This window comes from Mesoplodon densirostris, chromosome 8 (genome assembly GCF_025265405.1).
Source record: "Mesoplodon densirostris isolate mMesDen1 chromosome 8, mMesDen1 primary haplotype, whole genome shotgun sequence".
Taxonomy (NCBI): domain Eukaryota; kingdom Metazoa; phylum Chordata; class Mammalia; order Artiodactyla; family Ziphiidae; genus Mesoplodon; species Mesoplodon densirostris.
The window spans coordinates 111,236,265-111,258,046 of record NC_082668.1 but is presented as its reverse complement, the minus strand read 5'-3'; the positions used below and the strand labels follow the sequence as shown (position 1 = coordinate 111,258,046).

Genomic DNA, 21,782 nt, shown 5'->3' with positions numbered 1-21,782 from the left:
CCACATTCACAGAAAGATAGACAAGATGAAAAGGCAGAGGGCTATGTACCAGATAAAGGAACAAAATAAAACCCCCCAAAAAACAACTAACTGAAATGGAGATAGGCAATCTTCCAGAAAAAAAATTCAGAATAATGATAGTGAAGGTGACCCATGACCGTGGAAAAAGAATGGAGGCAAAGATCGAGAAGATGCAAGAAATGTTTAACAAAGACCTAGAAGAATTAAAGAACAAACAAACAGAGATGAACAATACAATAACTGAAATGAAAAACACACTAGAAGGAATCAATAGCAGAATAACTGAGGCAGAAGAACAGATAAGTGACCTGGAAGACAGAATGGTGGAATTCACTGCTGCAGAACAGAATAAAGAAAAAAGAATGAAAAGAAATGAACAGAGCCAAAGAGACCTCTGGGACAACATTAAATGCAACAACATTTGCATTATAGGGGTCCCAGAAGGAGAAAAGAGAGAGAAAGGACCTGAGAAAATATTTGAAGAGATTACAGTTGAAAACTTCCCTAACATGGGGAAGGAAATAGCCACCCAAGTCCAGGAAGCACAGAGAGTCCCACACAGGATAAAACCAAGGAGAAACACGCCAAGACACATAGTAATCAACTTGGCAAAAATTAAAGACAAAGAAAAATTATTGAAAGCAGAAAGGGAAAAATGACAAATAACATACAAGGAAACTCCCATAAGGTTAACAGCTGATTTCTCAGCAGAAACGCTACAAGCCAGAAGGGAGTGGCATGATATACTTAAAGTGATAAAAGGGAAGAACTTACAATGAAGATTACTCTACCCAGCAAGGATCTCTATCAGATTTGATGGAGAAATCAAAAGATTTACAGACAAGCCAAAGCTAAGAGAATTCAACACAACCAAACCAGCTCTACAACAAACGCTAAAGCAACTTCTATGAGTGGGAAACATAAGAGAAGAAAAAGACCTACAAAAACAAACCCAAAACAATTAAGAAAATGGTCATTGGAACATACATATCAATAATTACCCTACACGTGAATGGATTAAATGCTCCAACCAAAAGACACAACTTGCGGAATGGATATAAAAACAAGACCCATCTATATGCTGTCTACAAGAGACCCACTTTAGACTTAGGGACACATACAGAGTGAAAGTGAGGGGATGGAAAAAGATATTCCATGTAAATGGAAATCAAAAAAAGCTGAAGTAGCAATACTCATATCAGATAAAATAGACTTTAAAATAAAGTTATGTTACAAGGGACAAGGAAGGACACTATGTTAATGATCAAGGGATCAATCCAAGAAGAAGATATAACAATTATAAATATATATGCACCCAACATAGGAGAACCTCAATACATAAGGCAGCTGCTAACAGTACTAAAAGAGGAAATCGACAGTAACAAAATAATAGTGGGGGACTTTAACACCTCACTTACACCAATGGACGGATCATCCAGACAAAAAATTAATAAGGAAACACAAGCTTTAAATGACACAATAGACCAGATGGATTTAGTTGATATTTATAGGACATTCCATCCAAAAACAGCAGATTACACTTTCTTCTCAAGTGCGTATGGAACATTCTCCAGGATAGATCACATCTTGGGTCACAATGCAATCCTCAGTAAATTTAAGAAAATTGAAATCATATCAAGCATCTTTTCTGGCCACAATGCTGTGAGATTAGAAATCAATTACAGGGAAAAAAAGTCACAAACACATGGAGGCTAAACAATATGTTACTAAATAACAAACAGATCACTAAAGAAATCAAAGAGGAAATCAAAAAATACCTAGAGACACAACAATGAAAACATGATGATCCAAAACCTATGGGATGCAGCAAAAGCAGTTCTAAGAGGGAAGTTTATAGCTATACAAGCCTACCTCAAGAAACAAGAAAAATCTCAAATAAAAAATCTAACGTTACAACTAAAGGAACAAGAGAAAGAAGAACAAAAAAACCCCAAAGTTAGCAGAAGGAAAGAAATCATAAAAATCAGAGCAGAAATAAATTAAATAGAAACAAACAAACAAAAAAACAATAGCAAGGATCAATAAAACTAAAAGCTGGCTCTTTGAGAAGATAAACAAAATTGATAAACCATTAACCAGACTCATGAAGAAAAAGAGGGAGAGGACTCAAATGAATAAAGTTAGAAATGAAAAAGAAGAAGTAACAACAGACAATGCAGAAATACAAAGCATCCTAAGAGACTACTACAAGCAACTCTATGCCAATAAAATGGACAACCTGGAGGAAATGGACAAATTCTTAGAAAGGTAGAACCTTCCAAGACTGAATCAGGAAGAAATAGAAAATTTGAACAGCCCAATCACAAGTAATCAAATTGAAACTGTGACTAAAAATCTTCCAACAAACAAAAGTCCAGGACCAGATGGCTTCACAGGTGAATTCTATCAAACATTTAGAGAAGAGCTAACACCCATCCTTCTCAAACTCTTCCAAAAAATTTCAGAGGGAGGAAAATTCCCAAACTCATTCTATGAAGCCACCATCACATGGATACCAAAATCAGAAAAAGACACTACAAAAAAAAGATAATTACAGACCAATATCACTGATGAATATAGAAGCAAAAATCCTCAACAAAATACTAGCAAACAGAATCCAACAATAAATTAAAAGGATCATACTCCATGATCAAGTGGGATTTATCCCAGAGATGCAAGGATTCTTCAATATACGTGAATCAGTCAATGTGATACACCATATTAACAAATTGAAGAATAAAAACCATATGGTCATCTCAATAGATGCAGAAAAAGCTTTTGACAAAATTCAACACCCATTTATAATAAAAACTCTCCAGAAAGTGGGCACAGAGGGAAGCTACTTCAACATAATAAAGGCCATATATGACAAACCCACAGCAAACATCATTCTCAATGGTGAAAAACTGAAAGCATTTCCTCTAAGATCAGGAACAAGACAAGGATGTCCACTCTCACCACTATTATTCAACATAGTTTTGGAAGTCCTAGCCATGGCAATCAGCGAAGAAAAAGAAATAAAAGGAATACAATTTGGAAAAGAAGTAAAACTGTCACTATTTTCAGATGACATGATACTATACCTAGAGAATCCTAAAGATGCCACCAGAAAACTACTAGAGCTAATCAGTGAATTTGGTAAAGTTGCAGGATACAAAATTAATGCACAGAAATCTCTTACATTCCTATACACTAATGAAGAAACATCTGAAAGAGAAATTAAGGAAATTCTCCTATTTACCATTGCAACAAAAAGAATAAAATATCTAGGAATAAACCTACCTAGGGAGACAACTGTATGCAGAAAACTATAAGACACTGATGAAAGAAATTAAAGATGATACCAACAGATGGAGAGATATACCACATTCTTGGATTGGAAGAATCAATATTCTGAAAATGACTATACTACCCAAAGCGATCTACAGATTCAATGCAATCCCTATCAAATTACCAATGGCATTTTTTACAGAACTAGAACTCAAAATCTTAAAATTTGTATGGAGACACAAAAGACCCCAAATAGCCAAAGCAGTCTTGAGGGAAAAAAAGGGATCTGGAGCAATCAGACTCCCTGGCTTCAGACTATACTACAAAGCTACAGTAATCAAGACAGTATGGTACTGGCACAAAAACAGAAATATAGATCAATGGAACAGGATAGAAAGCCCAGAGATAAACCCACGCACCTATGGTAAACTAATCTATGACAAAGGAGGGAAGGATATACAGTGGAGAAAACACAGCCTCTTCAATAAGAGACTGTCTTTTCCCAGCAAGGTGCTGGGAAAACTGGACAGCTACATGTAAAAGAATGAAATTAGAACACTCCCTAACACCATACGCAAAAATAAACTCAAAATGGATTAGAGACCTAAATGTAAGACCAGACACTATAAAACTCTTAGAGGAAAACATAGGAAGAACACTCTTTGACATAAATCACAGCAAGATATTTTTTGATCCACCTCCTAGACTAATGGAAATAAAAACAAAAATAAACAAATGGGATATAATGAAACTTAAAAGCTTTTGCACAGGAAAGGAAACCATAAACAAGACAAAAAGACAACGCTCAAAATGGGAGAAAATATTTGCAAATGAATCATCGGACAAAGGATTAATCTCCAAAATATATAAACAGCTCATGCAGCTCAATATTAAAAAAACAGACAACCCAATCCAAAAATGGGCAGGAGACCTAAATAGACATTTCTCTGAAGAAGACATACAGATGGCCAAGAAGCACATGAAAAGCTGCTCAACATCACTAATTATTAGAGAAATGCAAATCAAAACTACAATGAGGTATCACTTCACATCAGTTAGAATGGGCATCATCAGAAAATCTACAAACAACAAATGCTGGAGAGGGTGTGGAGAAAAGTGAACCCTCTTGCACTGTTGGTGGGAATGTAAATTGATACAGCCACTATGGAGAACAGTACGGAGGTTCCTTAAAGAACTAAAAATAGAATTACCATATGACCCAGCAATCCCACTACTGGGCATATACCCAGAGAAAACCATAATTCAAAAAGACACATAGGGCTTCCCTGGTGGTGCAGTGGTTGAGAGTCCGTCTGCCGATGCAGGGGACACGGGTTCGTGTCCCAGTCTGGGACACGTGGGAAGATCCCACGTGCCGTGGAGCGGCTAGACCTGTGAGCCATGGCTGCTGAGCCTGTGCATCCACAGCCTGTGCTCTGCAACGGGAGAGGCCACAACAGTGAGAGGCCCATGTACCGCAAAAAAAAAAAAAAAAAGACACATGCACCCCAATATTCATTTCATCCCTGTTTACACTAGCCAGGTCATGGAAGAAACCTAAATGCCCGTCGACAGATGAATGAGTAAAGAAGATGTGGTACATATATGCAGTGGAATATTACTCAGCCATAAAAAGGAATGAAATTGGGTCATTTGTAGAGACATGGATGCATCTAGAGACTGTCATACAGAGTGAAGTAAGTCAGAAAGAGAAAAACAAATATCATCTATTAACGCATATATGGGGAGCCCAGAAAATCGTACAGTTGAACTGGTTTGCAGAGCAGAAATTGAGACACAAATGTAGAGAACAAACGTATGGACACCAAGGTGGGAAAGCGGTGGGGGGTGGTGGTGGTAGTGTGATGAATTGGGAGATTGGGATTGACATGTATACACTGATGTGTATAAAATGGATGACTAGGGCTTCCCTGGTGGCGCAGTGGTTGAGAGTCCGCCTGCCGATGCAGGGGACACGGGTTTGTGCCCCGGTCCGGGAGGATCCCACATACCGCGGAGCGGCTAGGCCCGTGAGCCATGGCCACTGAGCCTGTGCGTCCGGAGCCTATGCTCCGCAACGGGAGAGGCCACAACAGTGAGAGGCCCACGTACCAGAAAAAAAAAATAAAATAAAATGGATGACTAATAAGAAAATAAATAAATAAATAAACATTTAAAAATAAGGGGAAAAAATAAATAAAAAATTTTTAAAAAGATAGACTCCTATAGGAAGCTTGTTTATCTGCACTTTAGACGTCATGACTATGAAAAATCAGGTGAAGACCACCTAATCAACGCACCTGGTTATAGCCATGTGTAATGCCTAGAGATTTTCATTTATAAATAATATTACAAAGACTACAAAATAATTTGTTGACCAGCTGGACCAACACTCTATAGTGAAAACAAATATAATTTACTATGAACAAAGATATCTAAGGACCACAAAGAAATGGTTCTGATATCCATCTCCATTTCAATCTTACCAAGAAACTAGTAATTATTCTGGGACACAGTAATCACTCAGTAATAAATAGTTGTCAAATATCTAACAATGTGGCTAAAGGAATAATTCTGGTCTGGACTATATTCTTCTGCCAGGTTTTCAGTATCCTTTTGTGTACCAGTGTGATAGTATTAGGAGGTGGGGTCTTTTGGAGGTAATTAGGATTAGATGAGGTTATGAGGGTGGAGCCCCCATAAACAGGATTTCTGTCACAAGAGAGTGTGCTTCCTCCTGCCATGTGAGGACACAACAAGAAGACCACCTACAAGCCATGAAGCAAGTCCTCAACAGACATCTGCCAGTGCCTTGAGCTTGGACTCCCCATCCCTAGAGTTGTTTAAGCCACCTAGTACATGGTAGTTTGATGAAGCATCCCGAGCAGACTAAGACACCAAACAATGTCATCAGGAACCAACTCTCAACTCTTCTCTTTGATGACATCATCCTCAAGTTCCTCAGGATTGAGCCCATCATCTTATATTCCCAATGATATAATGTGAAGTACAGAGGAAGTGAGAGAAAGACTCTGTCTCCCATAATACTATACCCACAATCCCTGAATAGGGCCTTTTTGATGCCAATAGTCCTGATTTGGGTCTTAGGCCTATTCCTGAGCCAAACCACAGCCAGGAAGATAGAATGCACTGACTGTCTAACTTGGATCATGTGATCCACCCTGAAGCCTGAAGTAGACTCATTTCCTAGAAGCATATGGGCTGAGAATGGAGAATCAGGGCACACTTGCCTCAAAAAGGGGCATTTATGCTGAACACAATAACCACACACTTTCCCTATAATAGTATAAAAATCTCTCAGGCCAGCAGAACATTTCTTTAAAACTTTGGAAATTGCCTGTAATGTACACCGGATAGTCATTGAGAAAAAAATTATTTGAGGGAACATAATTATGAGAGAAAGTAAAAATATGAAAAGTTAAAATCATATTAGTAACCATACACTAACATTTGAAGTTCATGATGACTTTTTTATGAGGGCCAATGGTAGGTCAATGAAATGACAAAGCTTTTTTATCATCTTAATCATTTTAAGGTCAGGAGGGATTTGGAAGTGAGATTACTGAAGAGAAAAAGTATTGTATGGTGAATTTATCACCCTCACACATTTTGTCTCAAGAATACTTGCTCCTGCTCTTTGCTGCTGAGAGGGCTTGAGATGTTTAGAAGGTGCAGGTTCTAAGTAGGCCAGTGAGGGGGCTCCCGAGGAGCAGGCAATATTTGGTCTGCTGGTGAAGGTTTTATCCAGGATCCAGCTGCTACCAAGAGCAAGTCCATATACTGACTGAGGAGATAAACAGTAACCCACAGACCCAGGATACAGGGAAGTAGCCCCCTCTGCTTCCTGGTAACCCATGCTCAAGACCAGTGGTTTTTACCTCTGCTCACCTAATCAAAAGGTATCTCACTCGGCACCCTTCTAGGTGTACTAGTAATCAAATGCTCTGAAATACCTTGCAAAAGAAGAATAAAATCTGAAAAAAAATGTATAGAATTAGTAATTCTGCTTTTATTTGTTTGTATCTAGGAATCCCCCACAAAATTATGACCTATTCCTAAATTCTACTTTTCTATGGAAATCATTCTATGCAGAAGAAAGGAAGGGGCAGGCTAGGGATGCACATTCTTGGATTGCTCATCCCGGATCTTAACATATGTGGGCTTTTTAATTCTCACAACAACCCTGAGATGTAAATTATTATACCCATCTTACAGATAAGGACAGTAACTTCCCCAGAGACTCAGCCTACAGTGAGCAGTGCTTTGAGCCCAGGGCCATCTAATTTCAAAGTTCAGATTTCCCTTTAGTATATTGCCTCCCAATGTTTTTTGTTTTTTGTTTGTTTTCCTATTTACAAATAAGAAGAGAGCCATAGAAATGACTCTAGTTTCTTGGCTTGCTTTCTTTCCAAGCAGAGTAGCTAATATTCTTTTGAATCCATTTCTTCCATTACCAGTGGAAGCAGGACGTCAAAGTACCCTTTCAAGAAAGGCTGGTGGAAAAGAAGGCATATGGCAAAGTGGTGAGAGGTGAAGACTGGAGCCACAAACTCCTTGCATGGTCTCTGTCCCTTCCTGGCTGTGTGTCTCTGAGCAAGTTATTTAACTCCTCTGTGCTTCACTTTCCTCATCTGTTAGATGGAGATAATAATACCTACATCACAGGATTATTGTGAGACATAAATGAGTTATCATATAACAGAACAGTGCCCAGCACATAGTAAGTTCCCAGTAAATGTTAACTTCCATTAATGCTCCTCCTTGTCCTCACTTGGTACAACCCACAAGGCCCTCAGCCTCCTTACAATTATCAACCCTATAGGAAGAATGTAGTGTTTCGCATGTACTTTAGTTAGTTACTGATTTGTTGGCATTTGTGGACAGCGTGCTCTGCCCGGATGTCTCTTAAGCCCATCTGTTAGCTCAGTGGTTCTCAAATTTGAGTGTAAATCAGAATCATCTGGGGCACATGGGAACCCACAGACTGCTGGGCCCACCCCTAGAATCTCTGATTCTAGGTCTAGGATGGAGCCTGAGACTTTGCATCTCTAACAAGTTCCCAGATGGTACTCTTGGTCCAGGAATGATACTTGGAGACCTCCCGTAAAAGACACATCCTAGCATATAAGGAGTCTGCTTAGCTCCACTAGGGAAGACTTGTGATGTAGTGAAGGAATGCATCAAATCAACAGGGGAAAATGACCAAAACCGAATGGACTGCAAGGCTTCTGCCTTCTAAGGAGGGAGCTGGGGGAGTGTCATTAACCATATCTGTGAGTCCTAAAATCTCTCTCCTACTCTTTTTCCCTTTCAGCAGACACCGGTGGGGAAGGAGAAAGTCTGAGGCCATTGTTCATGGTCCACTGAGCTGCAAACCACTTTTGTGAACCCTTGGATGTGCAAAGAGACCCGGGGCTGAGCTAAGCACTTTGGGACTTTTTCCTGTTGTTATTCCTTAGTGGGAAGAGGACAGGAGTTGAGGAGGGAAGAGAAATAAATAGGATAAAGGAAGGGAGCAAAAAAACGAGTGAGAAACGCCAAGGAACACGTTGTGAAGCTGGAGCTCGGGTTGGTGAAAATGGTGAAGGGGTTTTAAAGAATATTGTCCAATTTTAGGTTGTTTGGCTTTTTGTAGTATCAGTTCTATTTTCCCAAATCTTCACTGAAGTCAATTACCACTTCAAGGCCTTGGGCTTTGGGGCACAGCGTTGTAAAGCAAGGAAAGAGGCCAAGTTCTGCAGCTCAGATGATGAATTTTGGAACATGACACTGTGAGCAGGACAGAAACATGTTCTGTGAACTGAATTACTCTGGGAAACAGAGGCTTGAAGCCAGAGAAAACCAGTAGAAATGTAAGCCACCCTCTCCCAGAATCGCTCAAGAGACTGGGAATGACTGACTTCCTACTGAATTTGGAACAAGATCAGAGCCAACTTCATTTGAATCTCAGTGGTCAGGAGACCTCAGCAGACATCTGGCTAATACAAAACTACTCTGAGTAGTTTTAGGAGTGAGCAGATCCCAGCTTTCTAGGTTAGGAACCACCAGATAGTTGTTAATGTAACCATGAGCCCTCCTTCCTGCATTGCTTTGCACAACTGGGCTAAGAAACATGGGGGTCCCTAGTTCTGTACACCTTGAAGTATCTTTAAGATGACGGCTCATGCCCAAGAGTTTGAGAGTCATCATCCTTTGAGAATGAATATATTTTGCACCTTCCTAGTATGACTCAAAAGCCCTGGGGAAGGGAAGTACAAGTTTTTAAGTATGAGAAAAGAACATTAATTGGTTGGTGGCAGTTAAAAAGTAATGAGTAATTTGTATTGGCTTTCTGCTCTAATTTACATGGTAACCTTTTTCTCCTCTACAATAAAATTCACAAACAACAGAGACATCTGTTTATTGGTCTCCTGTCTCCCATCTGCATTCATTAGGCATCTGGGTGGGGTGGCAGGAACTTCTAACTCTTCTACCCCTCACCTGACTGAACATCTGATTCCACTTCCCTTTTGCACCCAGAGGTGCCCCTTACCAACCTGTAACTAAAACCAGTTTCCGTGGGTGTTTTTTAAGTACTAATGGCATACCCCATTTGCAGATGGATCATCCTGGTGGTGGATGAAAAGCCAAAGAATTCCTGAAAGTATCCTCCAGTGTCTGCCCCCACCCCGTGCCAAGTATGCACACTAGGGGGTGTGAAGAAGGGAGCTTTCAGTAAAGCTTTCACACCTGAGATCCAAGGGTGTCAGGTGCCCAGGGATGCAAGAATGGCAGAAGGAGAAATTTTTACAGCATGTACGGTACAATCAAGTCCCATCAGGTACACACTTAAAAAGAACATTATCTTCCTTTGGATGGTTGCTATCACTTCTCTCCACTCCATGGAGGCTGTTTCAACATAGTAACCTATCATCTCCCATTAATGTCAAATAGGTCCATAAAAGGACTGTGTGTAGTCATGTGACTGAGCTGAAAATTCAAGAAGAAATGAACTCAACTGTGTAGTAATGGAGAAAATGTCTAAGGCTTGGTACTCTTCTCTACTGCTATTTTTTTTCCTTTTGAAAGTTTAAGAAAAGCTTCCTTTTTTTTCTACCCTCTATCTCAAGATGTAAGGTTTTGGTGGCAGATCCCAGTAGCAAATTCACTTAGTAACAATTGGGTTGCCACAGTCTACTTGTCCCTTCCAGACCCTAGAGCCCTCTAGCTACCTCCACCTCTTCCTAAACAAACTTTGGGCATTTTCGCTAATGCAACCACAGCTGAAATTGAAGAATGCGAAACTTCAGAACAGACACTTTGTACATCAAAGCCAGAGCTATGTGCAGGCTGCTATAGTTTGGCCCAAAGAGAAGGTTTGACCTAGAAGATGTTAGTGGAGCTCTTTATCCAGAACAGTACCCCCAATTGCTGCCATCATTCTCCTGGTTGGCTTTACCCAAGGAGGAGATGGTACAGTTGAAAGATCTTGGTATTCAGAGCCAAACAGGCTTCAGTCTCAGTTCTGACACTGACTAGCTGAAGAGCCTTGGTCAGTTCACTCAACCCCTCTGAGACCCAGTTTCTCCTTCATTAAAATGGGAATCATTACATTTACCTCATAGTATCTGTACTTAGTAAGCACTCCGTAGATTTTTTTTCCTTTCATGATTATTGCTGTTGTTGCTGCTGTTGAAATACGACAGAAGGAAAGGATAGAATCCCAGGAGTGAGAAACTATTTCTTGAGAAGAAAGAAAAACACATTCTCACACAAAGGAAGGAAGCCCTGCCTGGTCTCTGTCAGGCCCAGTGTGTGGCTGAACCACACTGACTCTATTCTGTCAGCTCCATCTTAGGCCCGCAGTCCTGCTCCCTCCCCTTTCTGCATGACTGGGCTTTAGCCTACTCACAAGGAATGCACCCAAGCCAGATAAGTTCCCAATCAACTTTTACCCTTGCTTTCCCCTGATATGAGAACTGGAAGAATGCCTTCTACAGATGCAGATGGTTAATGGTCCTTGAGGAATAATGGTAATGAGACCCCTGGGGAAGAAAAAAACCCTGGTTCCTGTTGGCACAGATGTGTTTCTCCCTTGGTAGTCAGGTTCTATTTCTAGCTTTGGACCCTTTAAATCCCCAGTACCCCTTTGGGCGGTGTGGAGTGAAGCTGTGAATGCCTCTGAATCATCCTCCGCCCAGTCCTGCCTGTATGGAAGTTACCTGCAATGAAAATCATCATTACACTTTATGGAGTTGTCTCCTTCACTTTTTGGTCTCAAAGTTCCTTCTCAGTTCGGAGGATATTATTCCATATTCCCACCAACCAACACCCAGATATCCCACTCTGCCCTGCAGAGTTAAGAAATATCTTTAGATAGCCCTGGAAAGGCAGAAAAGCCCTTCTAATTCTGCCCAACCGGAAAATTCCCCAGTCATGTAAAAACGGATAGTGAACTCTTTAAAGGCTACCAAAATATACTTAAAGGCAGATCAGAAAGCCACGCCAATTGAATGGTCACCAGTCAGAGACTGTCTCAAGACATCTCCTTTTGTTCTATAAAACCTATACAGCCCCTTCAAACCCCTGCTGAAAGGAAGGTGACAGTGCTGCTGTAAGCTTATGAATAAATGGCCTTTGCTAACTGGGTCTCTGGTTTGTTTTTGTCTTTGACAGCAGGGTAACCTATTAATTCACCAAAAGTCATTAACGCCTCTCCCCTGATTTGTTGCCGGAGGGTAAGTTTGGAAAGGATGTGTCACAGGACACGTTCGCTTACAGAGGGTCAGGACTGAGGCAAGAAGGAGAGTATGGGTTGCTTCCTGCAAGAAGGGGGACCTGGGGCAGCAGACATGCACCAGAGGCAGGCTGGGTTCCTGGGACGAAGAAGCGAAGGAAGCTAAATGAGACAGGGTGTTTTATAAAGAAAGAAACAGAACGCTAAAGACAGATTTTACCAAAGTTACACTTGCTTCCAGTGACTGGCACTGGCTTTGGAAATACTGTGATTCTGAGCTAAATGCACCATCTGTTTTCAGGTGTAGTGCATATAAATGTGCTCCACTGGACTTGGGTATAAGTAACATCACATTGCTTTATTTTTGGTTTAGATTTAATTTGGTAAGGTGCCTAATATCATGTAAATTCATACATAAGTCCTAGGAAGGGAGAAATGGCTTACATTTCTCTCCATGTTGTTACATCCCTATTGGTTGCTGCTGGAAGAAGGAAGAGGAGGAAAAGAAGAAGATGAATTAGATGAAGAAGAAGAAGAAAAAGGGGAAGGGGAAGAGGAAGAGGAAGGAGATGGAGGAGAAGGGGAAAAGGAAGAGGAAGAAGGGGAAGGGGAGGGGAAGGGGAGGAGGGGAAGCAGAGGGGGAGGGGGAGGGGAGGGGAAGGGGAGGGGAGGGGAGGGGGAGGAGGAGGGGGGAGGGAGGGGAGGGGGGAGGAGGGGGAGGGAGGGGAGGGGGAGGGAGAGGGGAAGGGGAGGGGGAGGGGGAGGGAGGGGAAGGGGAGGGGGGAGGGGGAGGGGGAGGGGAGGGGAGGGGGAAGCAGGGGGGAGGGGAGGGGAGGGGGAGGAGGAGGGAGAGGGAAGGGGAGAAAGAGGGGAAGAGGGAGGAGGAGGGGGAGGAGGAGGGAGAGGGAAGGGGAGAAAGAGGGGAAGAGGGAGGAGGAGGGGGAGGGGAGGGGAGGGGGAGGGAGGGGAGGGGGAGGGGAGGGGAGAGGGAGGGGAGGAGGAGGGGAGAGGGAGGGGGAAGGGAAGGGGGAGGAGGAGGGAGAGAAGGAAACAACAGGCCCAAGGTGGGGCCACTGCCCCCAGTACTGCAAACTAAGACTTAATTGCAGTTCCTGATCAGCACTAGTGAGGTAACCTTGCTGGAAACAGTCCTTTCTTTTTTTAGCTAATAACCTCCTTCTCCCTCTAGGTTCTATAAAAGCCTTAATTTTGTACAGTTCCTCAGAGCCCCTTTTCTATTTACTAGATGGAATGCTGCCTGACTTGTGACTTGTTGAATAAAGCCAATTAGATCCTAAAATTTACTCAGTTGAATTTTGTTTTTTTAACACTACTAAGATGCTCAGTGCTCAGGTTGGCAAGACCTGTTTAGAAGGTGGAATATCCCTGGTCTGTACCAAGGTGGACCTCGGAGATCCTTTGCCATGACTTCCAAGCACATCCATTTCCCCCCGACACACAACCTTGGCTCTATGGAGCTACCGTTCCATCCAGGATACTGTGGACAATCATGGCCTGGGTCTCCACTTCTCATGGAGACCACCACCACTCCCAATCTCTCCCTGGTCATAGGAAAGCCATTCACATTTCTGTGGAACAAGAGAGCCAAGCCAGGCCTGCCTCCTCACTGCCCATTAAGAGACTCTCTGCCCATCATTTCGATGAGCTACCACCAGATAATACCTAGGTAGGGCCACACAGACACCTGGCTACCTTCATATACTGAAGCAAGGGAGAAAACCTCTCTGTCTTTCAAGTTTCCTAAAGTTTACTCATCTAGGGACTTTGTACAAATAAGAAAAAAGTACCCCTTCCTCAAGACACATCACACATCACTGCCATCTGTCAGAATATTTTCCATGTTTTTTAGAACAAGACACTTATTGCCATCTTCCAGATTTTGTGTAGTGAGTACACAAAGCCACAATGTATACAACATAATGGAGTCTCCTTAGACAAGGAGCCTTTTTGCAGTGCACAACCTGCACAACTTATAAGCCTAGTTTACAACTGTACATGGAGGCTCTGAAAGCAAACAGCAAAAAGCAGGATGCAAAATAAAACCCAGTACAAGAGGATAAGGATGCTGAACGTTCTACCTGCTTACAGAATGCATGCATTCTGTATGGCTTTCACAGTGCCTGTTTCCAAATTTGAATTATGCACCAGGCTGTCTGAGATGCATGTATGCAGAATGCAGACCACAGGCCTCCAGTATGAATATGAAAAATAATGGAGCACGTCTTCTCTTAATCTTTAAAAGTATCCAAGTTCTTACCTTATGGGGAGAAAAGACACCAGAAGCCAATCATCCAACCTCAAATGCCAGCTTTCCACTTAAGCTGCCTTCATGGCCCAGTGATAAGGAAAACACTCCATACACTGTGCTCAGAGAATGGTTCCTACACTGAGTCAACAACAGCTCTAAAAGAACTGCATTTGGCTTCATTCACTGAGTGATCTTTGGCAGAGGGTTAAGGAGCCATGCTCCATGGCCTGGGATGATAAGAAGACCATTCAAATGCCTGGAGGGGGTGCATGATGAAGCCAAGGTACATTTAATCATACCAGCTTCTGCAGAGCTGGAAAAAGGAATCCAGGGAAATAGGCAAAGAGAGCAGACAATATATATTTGTGCTGTCAACAAACGGAGACCCATAGAGAAAATCTTTTGGTGGATGCCCCATGGTGACAATCCATCTCAATGCAACAGGGTTATCACATCAGTGCCTTTGCCTGCTCCGTCATCTCTCCTGTGAACCAGGGCATTGCTCACACTCAACATAGCTCATGAGGGCCATTTTAGAACTGGAGTGCCATGCATAGTCGCCACTTATACACTGCTTCCCGGACCACTCTATGCTTTTATTCTCAGGTGTGCTGACTTGTTGTTCTCCATTCTCATCTTGCTCTTCAGCCTCGACACTTTGCCTTTTTCTCCAGATACAACCTTGTTTCCTCTAGACATTGACCTTGATAAGCTCAAACTAATCCTCATGCCAAATATTATCTTTGGCATATTTTGGGGTGGTGAAACCCACTCCCCTTCAAGCCACAGACAACTATTAAATTGTTTCAGAGTTTTCTGGCAAGCTTGGATCCTTATATTACTTATATAGAATAAATTCCAAATAGAATTATACACTAAACCCAAAGTTTCCTTCCTCCCTCCCTTTCTTCCTTTCTCCCTTCCTTCCTTCCCTCCTTCTCTCCCCTCCCTCATCCTCTTTCTCCTCTCTTTTTCTCTTTCTTCTCTGTCTCTCTTCTTCTTCTCCTCCCCTTCCCCACCTCAACTCCTTCCTTTTCTCTTTCCTAAATGGCTCAGTCCTTTTCTCATCTAGACCCCCATTTGCCTCCTTAAGAAGTTTTCTCAATTAACCAGTTTGAATAGTCCATTCATTTCTCAACTTCACTCTTATAACTTAGCTCTTTTAAAGTTTCATCGGTTGACCTTTTTTTTTCCAAATAAAGCAGAGTCTGTAGAAATCATGACTAAGGGAATAGGCCTTGGAGTCAGATAGCCCAGGTTCAAATCCTGACTCTACTGCGGTAGACACTGCAGACTGGCTCATCCAATTTCTATTTCCAACATCCTTATCCTTCATCTAACTCTGTTATGGAGGCTATAAATGCTAAAGGCTAAAGCAGCTAGAATTGCTCACAAGATACTTTTCTTGTAAATGAGCTATTACTTTTTGATATTATTTAAAAATATGGTGGGAGTTAGGTGGGGGAGAGTGTGACTCCTGCCATACGGCGTGCTAGGTGCATTATGATTTCCCATTAGAACCATTACTTCTATTTCCACAGGCTCTCCAGTACAGAAATAGTAATTTTTTTTTTTTACTAAAATGTTGCTGAAACCTTATTCCCCTTGCAGTAGAATGTAGTATAAGTTGAGGTCCACATACTTCTCCCAGCAAATCCTTGGGATCGAAGAGTCAAAAGGTCTTAGAAGATGATACTCTCAGCCATCTGCCTAGGGCTTTGTGTTGCCTGCTTCCAAGTTGGGGAGGGCAGTCAGGACTGAGCATGACCCATGGTCCCAGAGCAGGCTGGCTGAGCTGGGGAGGTAGGCGGTTTTGGTCAACGGTTCCCTAACAATTCCACCAGGTTGTTGACAAGTGTCACTGAACATATTATCTGAGAACACTGCTCCTTCAAGACAATGGAAGAGTTTACCTGAAAACTGTATATTGTGGAAAACATGTACTTAAATAAATGTCAGCAACTCTACTTGAAAATATCTTAAACATTTACTGTTCAGATTTATATTGTTAATATCTGACAGGTGATATTTAATACCATGTCTCTCAGGCATTATTTTTAAGGAACATTTTGGGAACTAGAATTACACAAATACCATTTGCAGATTTCTGACTTGATCAACTCCCCTTCCTAGACCATCTGTAACCGAGCAGGACTCTCTGAGGCCTTCCCAGAACAGACCCCACCCCCATATCCTCTGCTTTAGCTCCTCTCTGAAGTACCAGATAATAGTGTCTGATACACATTTCATGAGTTGTTTTACAGATGCTAAAACCCCCAATGAATGAAAGAAATTAACTACTTGATGACCATGAACGCATAGCCCCCAGACCTACCGGCACCTGAGGATTGATGATGTTGACCCCTGTGACACTACCCTGTTTCCTCACCATCAACCCATCAGAGAATTGTGCACGAGCTGATCACATACCCTGCAACCCTCCTCCCTCACCTGGCATTTAAAATGCTTTGCTGAAACCCATTGGGGACTTTGGGCTTTTTGAGCACTAGCTGCCTGGACCTTTTGCGTACTGCCCTGCAGCAAACTCACTTTCCTTCACCACAGCCTGGTGTCAGTAGATAGGCTTTGCTGTGCGTGGGTGAGTGGACCCAAGTTTTGTTCAGGAACACATCTTGCATTTTACTGGAATCACCCCTGGGTAAGACTCTTAATGAAACAGGATGGAAGGGGGCAGGGCATAACCTTTAAAGTAATGACACAGCCATAGGACATGATAAAAAATGGTCAGAACCAGCTAGGTCCAAGATGGTGGAAGATTCGACTTCCAGTGGACATTGAGCCTTATTATAGGCTCATTGTGATACATCAGCATGCTAAATTACACACCCACCAGCACCATGACAGTTCTGAGGCTAACTATAAAAGGCGAAAAAGTGGGCCATAGCCCAATTCCTGGAAATCCCTGCTCCTTCCCCAAATAATTGGAATAATCCTCCTTCTCATTAGCCTATGAAATTACCCAGCCCATAAAAACTAACCACCCATATTTCAGGGCCTCTTGCCTTCTGAGATGGCCCACACTCTGTCTATAAAATGTGTATCTCTCTAAATAAATCCACTTCTTACCACTTTGTCTTTCACTGAATTCTTTCTGCAATGAGACATCAAGAACCTGAGCTTCACTAAGTCCTGAGACCAGGTGTGTGATCTCAGTTAAAAGACTGTGGGTTCAAGTTTCAATCTAAGTTTTGGCCGGGTTCTAGTCCTGGTACATAGGTTCAAGTCCCAATCTGAGGTGCACGGTTTCATTAACAGTGGAAGTTTCAGGCAATAGAGCAAGAGAATGAGGAAGAAGTGCTGATTCCTGGGTTAGATTTTCTAAATTCCTACTGTTCTACAGCTGTTGGACCATTTGTGGGTGAAGCCAACCCTTCTAGAAGTCAGGGTGGACACCTCCTTGGGCTGAGTGTTCATTTTTCTAAAGACATCCACAGAAAAGCCTTAATCTCAGTCAACAACAGGAAATTCACATTCTTCATATCATTAACAAGAAATAAAGATAATAAGAAACCTGGGTCTCAAACATATTCTGTAAATCAACAAGCCGGCAGCCAAATCGCTCCGTTGGCAGTGTTGAAAGTGGGAGCTCAAGCAGAGAGCAGCAGGGTAAGGGAAAACAAAAGGGGTTAAAAATCCACATTTCCCATCATCCTGGAAAGTTCCAAAGGGACATGATTTTGTAAAAAAACAAAATAGGTAGAAAGGAGGAAACTAAATTATTCTTGTCGCACGCAGGTGGTGTTGTCCCACTGACAGTCGAGTGTTCTAACTTGGGAGCGTCTCCTCTCTCACAAGAGGTAGCAGCCCCCCTCTTACTGGAAGTCACTGTGGACAACTTGCCCCCAGAAAAGCCTGCCTTCTTTGTACCTGATCCCAACAAATCTGCAGGCACTGTTGGCTCTCTTTTTGCTGTTTGCTCTCAGGCAAAACTGCCACTGATTTACAAATGCCACTTGCCATACAAAGAACAACTGGAAGAGGAGAATTATGCCCCAGAATATGTGAGACCTGAAAACATCCCTCTTCATGTTAATGGATGAGAATATAAATGATAAAGGATGTCAATGTGTGAGGCTACCTACTCCACCCCAGGGAGGTAATGACCCTGCAGGTAGAATTCTATGTGACTGGAGGGGGACTGGGAGAATGATTCTCTCGACAGAAGTTTCAGGGGACCTTCAACCAGAGGCATGGGCTTCCAGAACTGAAAACAAAAGAACTCAGGAGACTCCAAGTGGGTATCTAACCCTGAAAAGTCCAAGGCCAGTACTGAAGATGGGGCCATGAAGCCAGGATCCAAAATTCATGAGCAGAAAGAAAAAGAGTCTGGTGTTTTTCATAAATTATCAAACATAATTCTCACAACAGCCCTGCAAGTTTGTTGTTACTGGTCTCGGGAGATAAGTGACTTGCTAAATTAACACAGCCATGAGCAGTAGAACCAGCATTTGAGAGGGGTCTCAACCTTTTCCCTATTAAAAAATAAGACTTACTAAAAGTTTTAAGAGTTTAAGCAAAAATTGATTCAAATTGGACAGTGCCAAACCAGAAGTGGTTAAAAGAGCTCCTCCAACAAGAGCCAGGGGAAAGATTTATATAGAGAAAGTACAAGAACAAAGAAAGGAAATTATTTGATTGGCTAAAGCTTAAATCCTAGTTGGCTGTTTGTGACTGGTTGTCTTTAGCATTTAGCATTTTGATTTCATAACCTTGAAGCATTTACAAGCTCAGATTTTGGGTTGATGTTGAAGGGGAGCAAAACTTGCCACCCCAAAATGTCTCTGGCATGCATGTGTGTTATTTCAAGCTGAAAACAATCAAGGCCCAAAAGACTGCAGAAGAAACTTTGACCTCCCCTCTAACTGCCGAAAAGAATTTTGACAGAGAGCCTGTTCCCGAATACATCCATCACCAGAGAGATCTGCAAGGAATATGGGCGAGGTTAGGCGGGGGGAACAGGGTCTAGAGATTAGAGTCCACTGTGTGTCCCATTGGCTCTGCCCAGTCTAGCAGAACTTTATCTACCAAACATTTGCTATTCCATCTCCTTGTGAATTGCCTTCCTCCCCTTTGAAGTCCCAACCCCCTACCCCCAGCATCCTCTTTTGTCTTTAGCTGAAGATGGTATTTAAGATGAGGGCTTCAGCCATTATGGCGAGTTACTCATTGTAACATCTATACGTGTTACTAACCTTTGTTTGATCTTCTCCTGTTAATCTGCCTCATGTCAGTTTAAATCTTGGACCAGCCAGAAGACCTAGAGGGACAGAGGAAAACATCTTCCTCACTGACAGCACTACAGCAGTACAGCCACATCTGTCTAATGGCCTCCTTGTTTAATTAATTTAAACCCCCTCCAAGGCAATCGTTGCCTAGAACAGTCACTTCCAACTGACTTCTATTTAGTTTTTAAAGTCACATGGGTAATACATGAGTATGGTCTCTTCCCTGAGTAACAAGAACTCTCAACTATAACAAATAAGCTCCAACTCCTACTTGGCCATTACCCCCAATCCTGTCTTCTGAAGACAACCATTGCTACCCTTTGGCATCTCTGCTTCCAGAGCTTCTCCTTGCATTTACATCCACATATGTGGACCCATGAAACATACAGTATGGTTTCATGGGAGTAACTCTCACCTAAATGGTGTCATAGATTGCTCTGCAGCTCACTTTTTTTACACAACAGTACATCTTTGAGATCTTTCTCTGTTAGAAGACCCAGAACTACCTCATTCGCTTTAGCCACAGCAGTGCATTTAATAGCATGGCTGTTACGAAGACATTCCTCTCTGGTTGGGCATTATAGTTGTGACTGGCTTTTTTTATTTATCAACCTTGCCATGACATGCGGTGGTGATCCAGGCACATTTTAGAACCTGAGATAGGCCAGACCTCTGAGAATTAGCTCAGAAAGCATCCCAGGAGAGAGGGATGCAAAGCCTGTAACGGAAGCTAAGCCTCTGGAATTTCTGTCTGAAGATCCTCATCCTGCTTTCCCTAGTGGCTACAGATCAAATTTGTTGGAAACTGAGAAGTTACTGTTAAAGCAAGACATAGCCCATCTTCCAGTTTAGGAGGAGACTACAAAGAGAAACACATTTAAAAGTGGAATCAAATCCCTCCCTGGAACCAAAGCATTAGTCCTTAAAGATTGAGTAATCCATGCATCCAAAACCCAAACCAACTTGAAAGGTTAATATTGATCAAGTACGGAAATTTCAGCTCTACAAACCAAACAAAGAGGTTTTGAAAAATGCTACTCATTTTAAGTATTTATAATGTTTTTCTTCATTTTAAGCAAACGAGAAAACAAATTAGTTCCCTATCCAATCCATGAAGGTGGAGGGTTACATTGGCTAAGAAAATCCACTGATGTGGACAAATGGAATCTACTACACCAGAAGGAGAGGAAATTCATTTTATTCATCATCCTTACCATTCCAGTTAATCTTGGATTGCATGAAGCTCCAAAAGATTAAGTTGTATTCTGCTTCTTTTCCCACCAGCTATGCCTGGGGAACTCCTACAATTTCTTCTTGACTCTGCCCAGCATCCTCTACTGCAAGACTGCCCCTTCCCTCCCAAACTAATTTCAATACCTGTATAGCAGTGCGTACATATCTAAATATCATAGCACTTCTTGTTTGGTGTTCAAATAAATTACGTGTAAGCTTTTTCAGAGGAGATAGTACGGTGTGTGTATTGTGTTCCCCCAATATATAACACAGTTTCCAGCACATAGAAAGTTATCAATAAACATTTATTGACCTGAAGATCTCTAAGGAAAGAGAGTACTCTTCTCATTCAATAATCGCTAAAGGTTTACAGAAGTCGGACGTGAGAGGAAAGCAGTAAGTCACTAACTCATTTCATCAATTCACCTCTAACTTTTTTAAAAATATTTATTTATTTATTTATGACTGTATTGGGTCTTTGTTTCTGTGTGAGGGCTTTCTCTAGTTGCGGCAAGCGGGGGCCACTCTTCATCGCGGTGCGCAGGCCTCTCACTATTGCGGCCTCTCTTGTTGTGGAGCACAGGTTCCAGACGCGCAGGCTCAGTAGTTGTGGCTCACGGGCCTAGCTGCTCCGCGGCATGTGGGATCTTCCCAGACCAGGGCTCGAACCCATGTCCCCTGCATTGGCAGGCAGATTCTCAACCACTGCGCCACCAGGGAAGCCCCACACCTCTAAGTCTTGAAGGAATTAACTCTAAGAAGTAAAGGTTTTTCTTTCCCTCATTAAATTCAAGTATACTTCCTAAAATCTTCAGAATCTGGGATTTTATATTAAGGATTCTTGGTTAAATGAATAGATTTTAGAATCAAAGAACTCAACAAAACGTTCTACAGTTAATTGCAGCAGTTAAGATCTAATAAAGAATTTTTCACCTTTTCTAAAAAGCGTCTTTCCATTTGATAGATAAAAGCTCTCAGGTTCCACTCTTGGAGATTCTGTTGTGTC

The 21,782-nt window shown here is 42.0% G+C and overlaps 1 long non-coding RNA gene across 1 annotated transcript in view; it reads right to left on the bottom strand.

Moving 5' to 3' along the window:
* The window catches only part of LOC132495352 (uncharacterized), an 86,104-nt gene that overhangs the window by 26,546 nt on the left and 37,776 nt on the right, over nt 1-21,782 (bottom strand). The window contains exon 3 of the long non-coding RNA XR_009533233.1: nt 19,511-19,575. This is a non-coding gene — a long non-coding RNA (uncharacterized LOC132495352). The remainder of the gene's footprint in view (nt 1-19,510; nt 19,576-21,782) is intronic.